Below are 11,300 nucleotides of genomic sequence, written 5' to 3' on the forward strand. Positions count from 1 at the left end.
ATGCTCTCTATTACTAGTCAGAAATCTTATTGTTGCATTCTGTGCCAAATGAAAGCGCAACAGGGCAGATTTGGGAAATCCCACATATAGGGAACTGCAATAATCAAGCCGAGATGAAATTTCACCCAAATCACAGATACGAATGAACCATTAAACCAGGCTGCACTGATAATATAAGAACCATCTGAAACCACATTCCTTGACAACCATGTGGCAGCTTATAAGTAATGGTAATCATAATATAATGGCATCCATATGCAAAACAAAATAACACTGTGGCACCATGAAATAAATAATCACTACAATAAAGAAACATTATAGTGCAAAAGTTAATGCACAGTTCTGCTCCAGAAATAAAGTAACACACATTCCCAAGTATATCGATGTTTGAAAAAATATATTCTAAGACAAATGCATCTTTATAGTGAATATCTCATCACATTATCCATTTATGCACATATCTGTAGTATGATTAACTCTGAAATGCGTTATTCATTCTTAGTGCTGCTTTCAGTTGAAAGTTGAAATGCTGGTGTACAAATAATTACAAGAACTACAAAGTACAAACACATAACGCCTGTCCTTAAGTCATTACACTTGCTTCCAGTTAAGCTTAGGGCTGACTTCAAAATACTCCTTCTTACATATAAAACATTAAATAGCCAAGGACCTGTTTACCTATCTGAGTTTATCATTTCTTACAAACCAGAGCACACATTAATGTTTGGAAATGTTAAACTTTGTTAACCTCCACTGGCTCTTTTGCAATGACTTTACATTCCATTTGGGCTTTTTCAACACAAGGGATGTTGGCAGTGACATTAGTTTTTCAATTTAGGGCTTAGTTTTATTTTTGCAAAAGATTTTTGAATGTTTCCAACACCATTTTTGAGTTATCATTTTCAGGGGCGTGTCCTCTGAGGTTGTGAACCATCAATCGCAATGCAATGGGACAATAGTTCACCACAAGGTCATATCTGTATGTGAGTTCACAAATTACAAAAAATAAGTCCTTGCTATTACCTTTTTCTGCAGGCCAAATACCTTAGTTTTGATTTTTGTATTTCGTTTTGGTCTTGGTTGCGCTTTCTTGCAAAGCACAATAGTAAGTTGGATCACAAAATGAGTGACCTCAAGATCTGAAATATCTTTAGGAATTTGAGGGTGGTTAAGGATGATTATAAAACCTTGAATAAACTGATTAGTGATACGCAAATGTGTCTGTAAAAACTATAAACTGCAATCAACAACAACAACAACAATAATAATAATAATCAGGTCAGGTCAGGTCAGGTTAGGGTGCTTGCACTGGCACAGTGCATTGCCGCACCCACCACATAGCAAAACAGCTCAGCATCCAGGTTGGAAATCACCCAGGCAGACATACGGTCCAGTCCCACCCTCCGGAAATTGCCATGTGTCTACTGTGGGTGTCTCCTTGGCCTGGTCCAGCCGCTTGGGTCCTCAACATCGAGGTTCCTATGAGCCGGATTACCCTCGGGGAATCTCACCATATAGCCGTAGTGCCATAACTGATGCTCCCTCATAATGCAGGTAATGTGCCTCATTTGGGACTCAATGAGCAACTGCTCATTCGCCACAAAGTCAAACCAACGGTACCCAAGGATTTTCCAAAGAGACACAGTGCAGAAGGAGGCCAGTCTTCATCTCAGGTCACTGGATAGCATCCATATAGCAAGACAGGAAGCACCAGGACTCTAAAGACTTGGTCCTTCGTCCTTTTGCAAAGATATTGGGAGTGCCACACAGCCCTTTCCAGTGACCTCATGACCCCTCATGCTCACTCAGTCTGTCTAATAATAATAATAATAATAATAATGATAATAATAAATTCTTTACATTTATATAGTATTTTTCTCACTACTCAAATTAGGGAGCAACTTCAACCACTAAACACCTGGATGATGTGACTGCAGCCATTTTGCACCAGTACACTTGCAACAAGATAACTGTATGGGATGAGAGACAGTTAACTAATTAAAGACAGGGGATGATTAGGATGCCAGAATGAGCAGGCTGTGATGGGCAATTTAGCCAGGACATCGGGATACACCCTACTCTTTACAAATAATGCCCAGGGATCTTTTACGATCACAGAGTGTCAGGACCTTGATGTTGCGTCCTATCCAAAGGACAGCACCATTTTTACAACTCAGTGTCCCTGTCACATTCAGACCACAGGGTAAGCACCCCCTGCTGGCCTCACCAAAACCTCTTCCAGCAGTAACCCAAGCTTTTGCTGGTTGGTTGGCTGGGCCTGAACACACTTAGCTTGCGGTTTATGACCTGTTCTGAAGTGCATGTGGTATGGTTGCTGGAATGCATTCATGGAAAGGTTAGATGTTTCCTCACAAGGTCAGCAGTGGCAGACAGCACTCATAAGAAAGAGTCAGCCATATTGCATCTGGCAAGGTTTACAGGTGACCCAAATGATTATCGCTGTTTTCTCAACCAGTGCAGAATGGCTTTAGAAGCACAATTGCAAATACAGTATATCCTGATGATCGCACTCACATCACGTTTATAATGTCATTGCTTGACAAGAAATCACTCCACAATGTATGACAGAAACCCACTATGTTATTTTTCTCCTTATCTATTTGTGCAGGAGTTCAACAAAACATCTGATGTTCAGGTATGGTCAGAACTTGTGGCTAATAGGCTGCTGAAATATCTCCAGGGCTCAAGGTCCATTAATGCACATATAATGGACTTTCAAATACTGGTAGCTGAAGCAGGTTGGAAAGATGAGGCTCTCACCTCCATATTTAAAAATGGTTTATCTTCAGAGTTAATAAATTAACTAAGACATAAGCCCGATAGATAGATAGATAGATAGATAGATAGATAGATAGATAGATAGATAGATAGATAGATAGATAGATAGATAGATAGATAGATAGATAGATAGATAGATAGATAGATAGATAGATAGATAGATAGATAGATAGATAGATAGATAGATAGATAGATAGATAGATAGATAGATAGATAGATAGATACTTTATTAATCCCAAGGGGAAATTCACAATGTAAGATGTGGGCATACTAAAAATTCAGAGAATTAACAAAACAACAGTGGGATACCATGCTATTAGTTGCAGGGTCCCAAAGCTGGGGACCGATCTGCTTGCTCTATTAAGAGATGCCCCCTTCGGTCTCAGCTATAAATATCCAGCCTAAAGACTCCCTGTTTTGGTCTTCCATGCCCTGATTAGAGCTGCTAATAAGCTATGCATATTGTACCTCATATTCATCAGGCCGTGATCTTCAGCTCTCTCTGGATCGGTTCACAGCCGAGTGTGAAGCGGCTGGGATGAGAATCAGCACCTTCAAATCCAAGACCATGGTCCTCAGCCGGAAAAGGGTGGAGTGCCCTCTCAGGGTTGGTAGCGAGATCCTGCCCCAAGTGGAGGAGTTCAAGTATCTCAGGGTCTTGTTCACGAGTGAGGGAAGAATGGAGCGTGAGATCGACAGGCGGATCGGTGCGGCATCCGCAGTAATGCGGGCGCTGCATCGGTCTGTCGTGGTGAAAAAGGAGCTGAGCCGCAAGGCGTAGCTCTCAATTTACCAGTTGATCTATGTTCCTACCCTCACCTATGGTCATGAGCTATGGGTAGTGACCGAAAGAACGAGATCGCGAATACAAGCGGCTGAAATGAGTTTCCTCCGCAGAGTGTCATCCGGGAGGGGCTCAGAGTAGAGCCGCTGCTCCTCCGCATCAAGAGGAGTCAGATGAGGTGGCTTGGGCATCTGATCAGGATGCCTCCTGGACGCCTCCCTGGTGAGGTGTTCCGGGCACGTCTAACTGGGAGGAGGCCCCGGGGAAGACCCAGGACACGCTGGAGGGACTATGTCTCTCGACTGGCCTGGGAACGCCTTGGGATTCTCCCGGAAGAGCTAGAAGAAGTGGCCGGGGAGAGGGAAGTCTGGGCATCTCTGCTCAAGCTGCTGCCCCCGCGACCCGACCTCGGATAAGCGGGAGACAATGGATGGATGGATGGATATTGTACCTGTTTGTGAGGCATTTTAACAAAAATATAACAGCATTGCAGTAATTATAAATATATCCTGTAAATATAATTATAATTATAAATGCAGTAATTATAAATCATTACTAGCTCTCTACCATTTTGCTTCTTGATGTCCTGCTTGGGCACACTTTGTTTCCTGTCCATAGAAAGACATCTGAGATACTGGAACCATTGGGATGAACAGATGTAAAGGTTCTGTCAGATCAGATGGCCCGGTATAGGGCCCGGCACAAGAGAAGATGGGTTGCTAGTTGGCTGGGGTCTCCAGGCTGTGACTGTGTCTGACTTTGTCTTTCCCTAGGGGTCTCCAGGGATGTTACTTACTGGAGTTTTCATTTTCCTCTCCTCTGTTGTCAACTGGCCATAGCTCAATGATTACGTGAATGCACTGATATTGTTAGGTTTCATTTACGGAGTTGTTTTACTTTGTGTTTAAACAAATCTGTGCCTATATGTCTATGCATTTTGTCTCTTTTCATGTTGTAAGTACCCAAGAGGACGGACAGTCATCCTGGCTGGGATGGAGGATAGTTTCTTGCCTAGACAGGAAGCCAGGATGGAAGGACAGACAAGGTGGCCGGCTTGATGAGAAAAAGACATCATGGCCAGCCGGAATAAAATAGATGTTGGGCCAGTGGAAGCCGGAAGCTGTGAGCAGTTCCATCCCCCAGATGGCAGGTGGCAGGGGTCCTGTTGTGGTATCTCACAGGGGTGCCTGGGTGTTGGAATCTGGAAGTTCAATCCTGTCGGGGTCCCTGGGTGTCGCTAGAGAGCACCATTGGGGGAGGACCTCCCTGCTTTCCACATGACCTGGAAGTGCTTCCAAGAAGACACACTCTGGCACTGGAATCAGTCCCGGGTCTGGCTTGAAAAGAAGCCTGCCACGCCATGTTAGGGAGTCAGAGTCGGGAGGCAGTGGGCAACGCTCTTTTAGTGGAAGAGATCTGTGAATAGTTTATTTGGCTAGTAAATGTATGCTGAAGGCATGTTGTCAAATAAAAATTAATTATTTGAACCTGGGATTGTGTTGGGTATTACTGTGTCTATTATTTTGGGCTAAGTGGTGCCCCTTTGTGGTTACAATGTATACTTTGTAGCTGGTGGAAACAGCTACCCACCTCAGTTCCCATAAGGTGTTTAAGAAGCATTGGAAGGCTCTCTTGTTTTGGTAAATTTCTGTCTAACTGACAATTGGCAGTTAATTGTTGTAACCCAGGAATTGTAACTCGCTTGCAGTGTGTTCAGAGCTCTTCAATTGTGATATTCAAGTTTGTAACCCTATTGATAACACTTGATCCTATACAGCCCCCCCAGACTGATAGTTACTCGATTTTGTTGACCCACCTTGTAAGTTGCTTTGGATAAAAGTATCTGCTAAGCAAATCAATATAAATGTAATTAGTGATTGTTAAAGTGGTATTGCTACAGTACTCTCAACATGCACTCAGTGAAGTGCGTTTGAAAAAGAATCAACTGAAATGAATTGAATTGAACTGCAAAGAGCTCAGGACCATAGGTGAAGATGGGGATGTGGAGAGAAATACACAAAAAGCTCAGTTTCAGTTTAATTTAATTTAATTTATTCTCTTTACCATGGACTGCTTGAAAGCCCTGGGCACTATACCTGACAGAAAGCTCAGAGCAGCTCATTTTTATGAGAATCTACTGGAGCTTGCTTATCAAGATAAGAGAGTAGAAAATGGCAATATAGTAAGGTTATTTACCCCTGCAAGCAAGAGATGCCAGAGTTTAATGGTCAGGATGAGTACGGCAGACACACAGGTTTATTTTATCAGCTGTTGTAGAATCAGATGCTGAACCAGTCACTTTGGAGGTACTTTATGATTGGAGAAGGCCAGTAAAAAACAGCCATGCCACCTGCACTTCAGAACAGGGCATCCACCTGACGCTAAGCATGTGCAGACCATGCCAAAACTAGGAAAAGCTTGGGTTGCTACTAGAAGAGGACACTTACCCTGTGGTTTGAATGTGGATCCTGATGACCCAATGCAGTGACAGGGACATTGTGCTGTAAAAATCATGCTGTCCTTCAGATGAGACATAAAACCAAGGTCCTGACTCTCTGTTGTCATAAAAGATTCCAGGGCATCCTTTAGAAATGAGTAGGGTGTATCCCGATGTCCTGATTAAATTGCCCACCATGGCCCTTTTATTCCCCCTAATCATTCCTAGTCACTAATTGGCTAACTATCTCTCACTCCTTCATCACCTAACAGGTAATGGGTGGTGAGCGTACTGATACAAATATGGCTGCCATCACATCACCCAAGTGGGAGCTACACATCAGTGGAGGTTGAAGTGGCGCCCCACTCAATGAAGTGATTTGAGCAGTGAGAAAAGTGCTATATAAATGTAAAAAATTATTATTATTATTATTATTATTATTATTATTATTACCCTTTCCAAATGGAAGTGTAAATGCAGTGTGTAATTAGATGTGTGTAATTATTAGGACTTTGTAATGCATTTTATTACTGAAAATGTTTGTAATGTGCCATCTGTTGGAATGACAAATGCAATGTGTTTTGTTACTAGATCCATAACAATATACAGTACATTCAAAAAGATGGTGCATGGCATACACTTAGGCTGAGGTCTACATTGATTAATTAGATTTCAGCCCATCTTAGATGGGTAGCACAGCTAGTTAGAACATAAGAAGTCTGGCAAAAGAGAGATGACTTAAAATATCACACAGATCATTTTAAATTCATTATCCAATCTATCTTTCAACATGTGTCACATTAAATTAAGTCATACAAGTGTTCAGATCCTTACTTCATGATTTGGCAGAAGCCTCTTTGACAGCAATTACAGCTGTGAGTCTTTGTGAGAAAGTCTATAAACTTTGCACACCTAGATCTTCATGGCAGATCCTCTCAAGCTCTGGTTATATTGGATGGGAAGCATCTGCAAAGTGCCAACTTTAGCTGCATGTGTGTGTGTGTGTCTGTGTGTTTGCCCTGCAATGGACTGGCACCCTGTCTAGGGTTTGTTCCTGCCTTGTGTCCTATGCTTGCCAGGACAGGCTCCAGTTTCCAAAATGAAAACACAATCTGCATTAGAAAATGACATGGCATATCTATGTTATGGCGTATATCTTTTTTCAGAGTGCCATTCAAATTTGTTTATCTATCCTCATTGAAGACAAGGGCATTGAGCTATTGAAGAGTCAAAAAGTGATACAGTAGAAAAAACAGTTTCACAGAGAAGAAGGGGCAGCTAACATGACACATGGACTGAATGAAGATACTTGCAGCAAATTCATTTTTAATCACTTTTGAGTTGTTCATTATTATAAGAAAAGGAAAAGTGATGGGAAATAATAAAATAATAAGCCTGATGAAGCACTGGCCAGTCTACATTACACCATCCTGTGGTGTGTCTAGTATTAGCATACCCTAATGACTGAGAAGCTGAAATCGAAAGCACAAGGTCATTCATTCATCCATGTGTTACTCTGCTAAACTGTGCAACCCTAAGAAGGTCACTCTGTAAAGGGGGCTGCAAACCTCAGAGACGGCTTAATTGATTTGAATAGGTCACTTCATTACCAGTCTAATTCACTTACGCTGCCTGCAACGCTCCAGCTTACACAAAATATTAGCCTGACTACCATGTCTGAAATTGCCTTACAAACGGCATGTTGTCAGTGATACCGGCACAGTTGTTTCCAGTCTCTTTTTCTTCCAGACTTACATAAACAAGAAGACAATCTCTAAAGACAAAATGATAGACTGATTGATTTGTTAACTGTTTACACGTGAGGACACATTTTTTGCACTGACAGCAGCTACCTTTAAAAGGCCTGTAACATTGAACAATGCCTTCTCTATTTGTTATACAGTACGGCATCATACATACCTGCCTGCTTTATGGCATTTACCAAAAATATTTCTATAATTCAGTTATCTACATAAATGTCTAATTAACATTGTTCCTTCTCAATCTGCTGTGTGTACTGTATGCATTTTTGCATCTATCTATCTATCTATCTATCTATCTATCTATCTATCTATCTATCTATCTATCTATCTATCTATCTATCTATCTATCTATCTATCTATCTATTATATAGTGCCTTTCATATCTATCTATCTATCTATCTATCTATCTATCTATCTATCTATCTATCTATCTATCTATCTATCTATCTATCTATCTATCTATCTATCTATCTATCTATTATATAGTGCCTTTCATATCTATCTATCTATTATATAGTACCTTTCATATCTATCTATCTATCTATCTATCTATCTATCTATCTATCTATCTATCTATCTATCTATCTATCTATCTATCTATCTATCTATCTATCTATCTATTATATAGTGCCTTTCATATCTATCTATCTATCTATCTATCTATCTATCTATCTATCTATCTATCTATCTATCTATCTATCTATTATATAGTGCCTTTCATATCTATCTATCTATCTATCTATCTATCTATCTATCTATCTATCTATCTATCTATCTATCTATCTATCTATCTATCTATTATATAGTGCCTTTCATATCTATCTATCTATCTATCTATCTATCTATCTATCTATCTATCTATCTATCTATCTATCTATCTATCTATCTATCTATTATATAGTGCCTTTCATATCTATCTATCTATCTATCTATCTATCTATCTATCTATCTATCTATCTATCTATCTATCTATCTATCTATCTATCTATCTATCTATCTATAGTGCCTTTCATTTCTATCTATCTATCTATCTATCTATCTATCTATCTATCTATCTATCTATCTATCTATCTATCTATCTATCTATCTATCTATCTATTATATAGTGCCTTTCATATCTATCTATCTATCTATCTATCTATCTATCTATCTATCTATCTATCTATCTATCTATCTATCTATCTATCTATCTATCTATTATATAGTGCCTTTCATATCTATCTATCTATCTATCTATCTATCTATCTATCTATCTATCTATCTATCTATCTATCTATCTATCTATCTATCTATCTATCTATCTATCTATCTATCTATCTATCTATCTAGAGTAATAGCATCAATGAGCCCATTGGGCTGAATGGTCTGTTCTCGTTGCAATTTTACCAAGTAGTGTGGTAGACAGGAGGACTTTAGGGGCTTTCAAAACTAGACTTGATGTTATTGTTGAAGAATGAAGTGCATGGAACTGGTGAGCTCTGATGTGCCAAATGGTCTGTTCTCATCCAGAATATTCTAATGTTCTAAAAACCTTTCTTGTGGTTCCTTATCAAAAGCTGTTTGAAAATGAAGATAAAAAAATTGCAAATTCAGTTAACATGCACAGACCATTAACACAATAACATAATATATAGTGCAGTAAAACAAAAAGGAAATAAAACAAACAAACTTTGTGACAATTCCATCCATTATACTGTATAACCTGCCGAATCCGGTTCAGGGTTGGGGCGGAGCTTACTCTGACAGAATCAAGCAGAAGGCCCGCCCCCTGTTAGAATCCTAAACCTCTAATCCTAAGGGCTAATTCTGCAGAACGTGAAGAAGGGTGATGCCGTCTGGTGAGGGTAACAGATAAATTCATGTCACGCTAACATTCGAGGGGCGACTAGAAGAGCCTGCTTGTTTCTTTACTAAGAATAGCTGACAGACAGATCAACTCCACATAAGTATGCAGGTCCACAGCATTCAAATAAGCTCCCAAATGTCAAAGAAAAAAAAATAAATTATTATCCTTGTTTGAACCATGAGGCTGACACCACGCGTGGCCCAATGGGATCATCCCCCCCCCCCCCTTCGGAGGATCAGAATTGTGTTGCCGATGGCGCTGTCTAGCTAACTAATTCCTATCACAAGTCACAGGAAAAAGCTGGCTTTTTCATTTATTTTGATGAAATCACACGCCTGAGCTGTGTCTGCAGGTTTTGAAAGATTTCTGTCAAGGTGCTGATGGATCAATGGCGCTGCCGGAGCTGTCAAAGCTGTTTTCAGATGATGAACTGTCAAATGAGATGGAACAGCACAGAAATGCACATTGGGAATGTCGGCGAAGGCAGCAGGCAGGGCTCATGGACTGAGGGAGTTGGAGGGCTGAGATGGCAGCTGTTGGTCTCAAGTGTGCCCCGAGGCATCGTGTGCGTAACGTCTGTCTTGGACATTCAGATTTTGCCAAGTGAAAACATTTAGCGCGGAGTGAGCAACGCAGAATAAACTGCCATACTTGGGTGCCAGCTTGGGTGTGATGGACAGTCACTCCATTTAGTGCTGGTTTCTTGTGGCTGTTCCCTAAGAGAGAAAAAATGAACTAATCCTCGGTCCACTAAAAACAGGCACATTAAAGTCATGAGCTGCCTCAGTTCATCTGCACAAGGTAGCACGTATGCAGGGTTGTGGGGGGCCGGGTTCCTATGCCAGAATAATGGAGTTGAAAGCGGGAACCAAACCACAACAGAGAGTTCCCAGCTTTGGTTTTAATAGAATTTTAATTTGTTCTCCATTACAGTCTGAGTGAGCTCCTAAGCCTGGACACAACTGCATCGACATAGTCCCGGGTTCAAATGTCCTTTTATATTTATAAAATACCTGATGCGGGCTTCATCTTGTCCATAATCCAAAATACGTAATACTATACAATTTTAATTTCTTTTGATTTTGATATACTTTATTAATCTCCAAGGGAAAATTATCTTTTTGCATGACCTTTGGGGGGTGGTTAGAGTGCAGGGTCAGCCATCGTGGAGCACCTCTGGAGCAATTGTTAGGTTAAGGGTCTTGCTCAAGGGTCCTACAGATTTGGATCTCTTCCTTTGCTTTCTTCTTGTTCATTCCTCCCAGGTCAGCTTTGCTTGACTAAACCCAGAAGTCCTTCCAGTGCAACAAGATCGGGTCAAACAGAACTTCTCTAGGATGGAGGAGCGTCTTCCTGGCAGCTCACTCTGGCTATACCCAAGTACCCCAACAGGGCTACCCATTAGGACTTCAAGTCGGCATGCATCCCTGTGAATGAATGTATAAACAGGAGCTCTACCAGATAGATTCTGCCACTCAACATGGTCCCAGGTGGGAGTCTCCTCTCCACCATTCCACTACAGTAGTCACCTAACCGGAAACATGAGTACAACTCTTCTCAGTCAGGATGCCCAACCATTCATTTGGTCCACCACTTCTTATACCTCCCAGCCAAGTTAAGAAATCTCCAATCCCAGCTGGAATGCCAAAGATCCTTCTCGCTCACACTTGT

Source organism: Erpetoichthys calabaricus, chromosome 9 (genome assembly GCF_900747795.2).
Source record: "Erpetoichthys calabaricus chromosome 9, fErpCal1.3, whole genome shotgun sequence".
NCBI classification, from domain to species: Eukaryota; Metazoa; Chordata; class Cladistia; order Polypteriformes; family Polypteridae; genus Erpetoichthys; species Erpetoichthys calabaricus.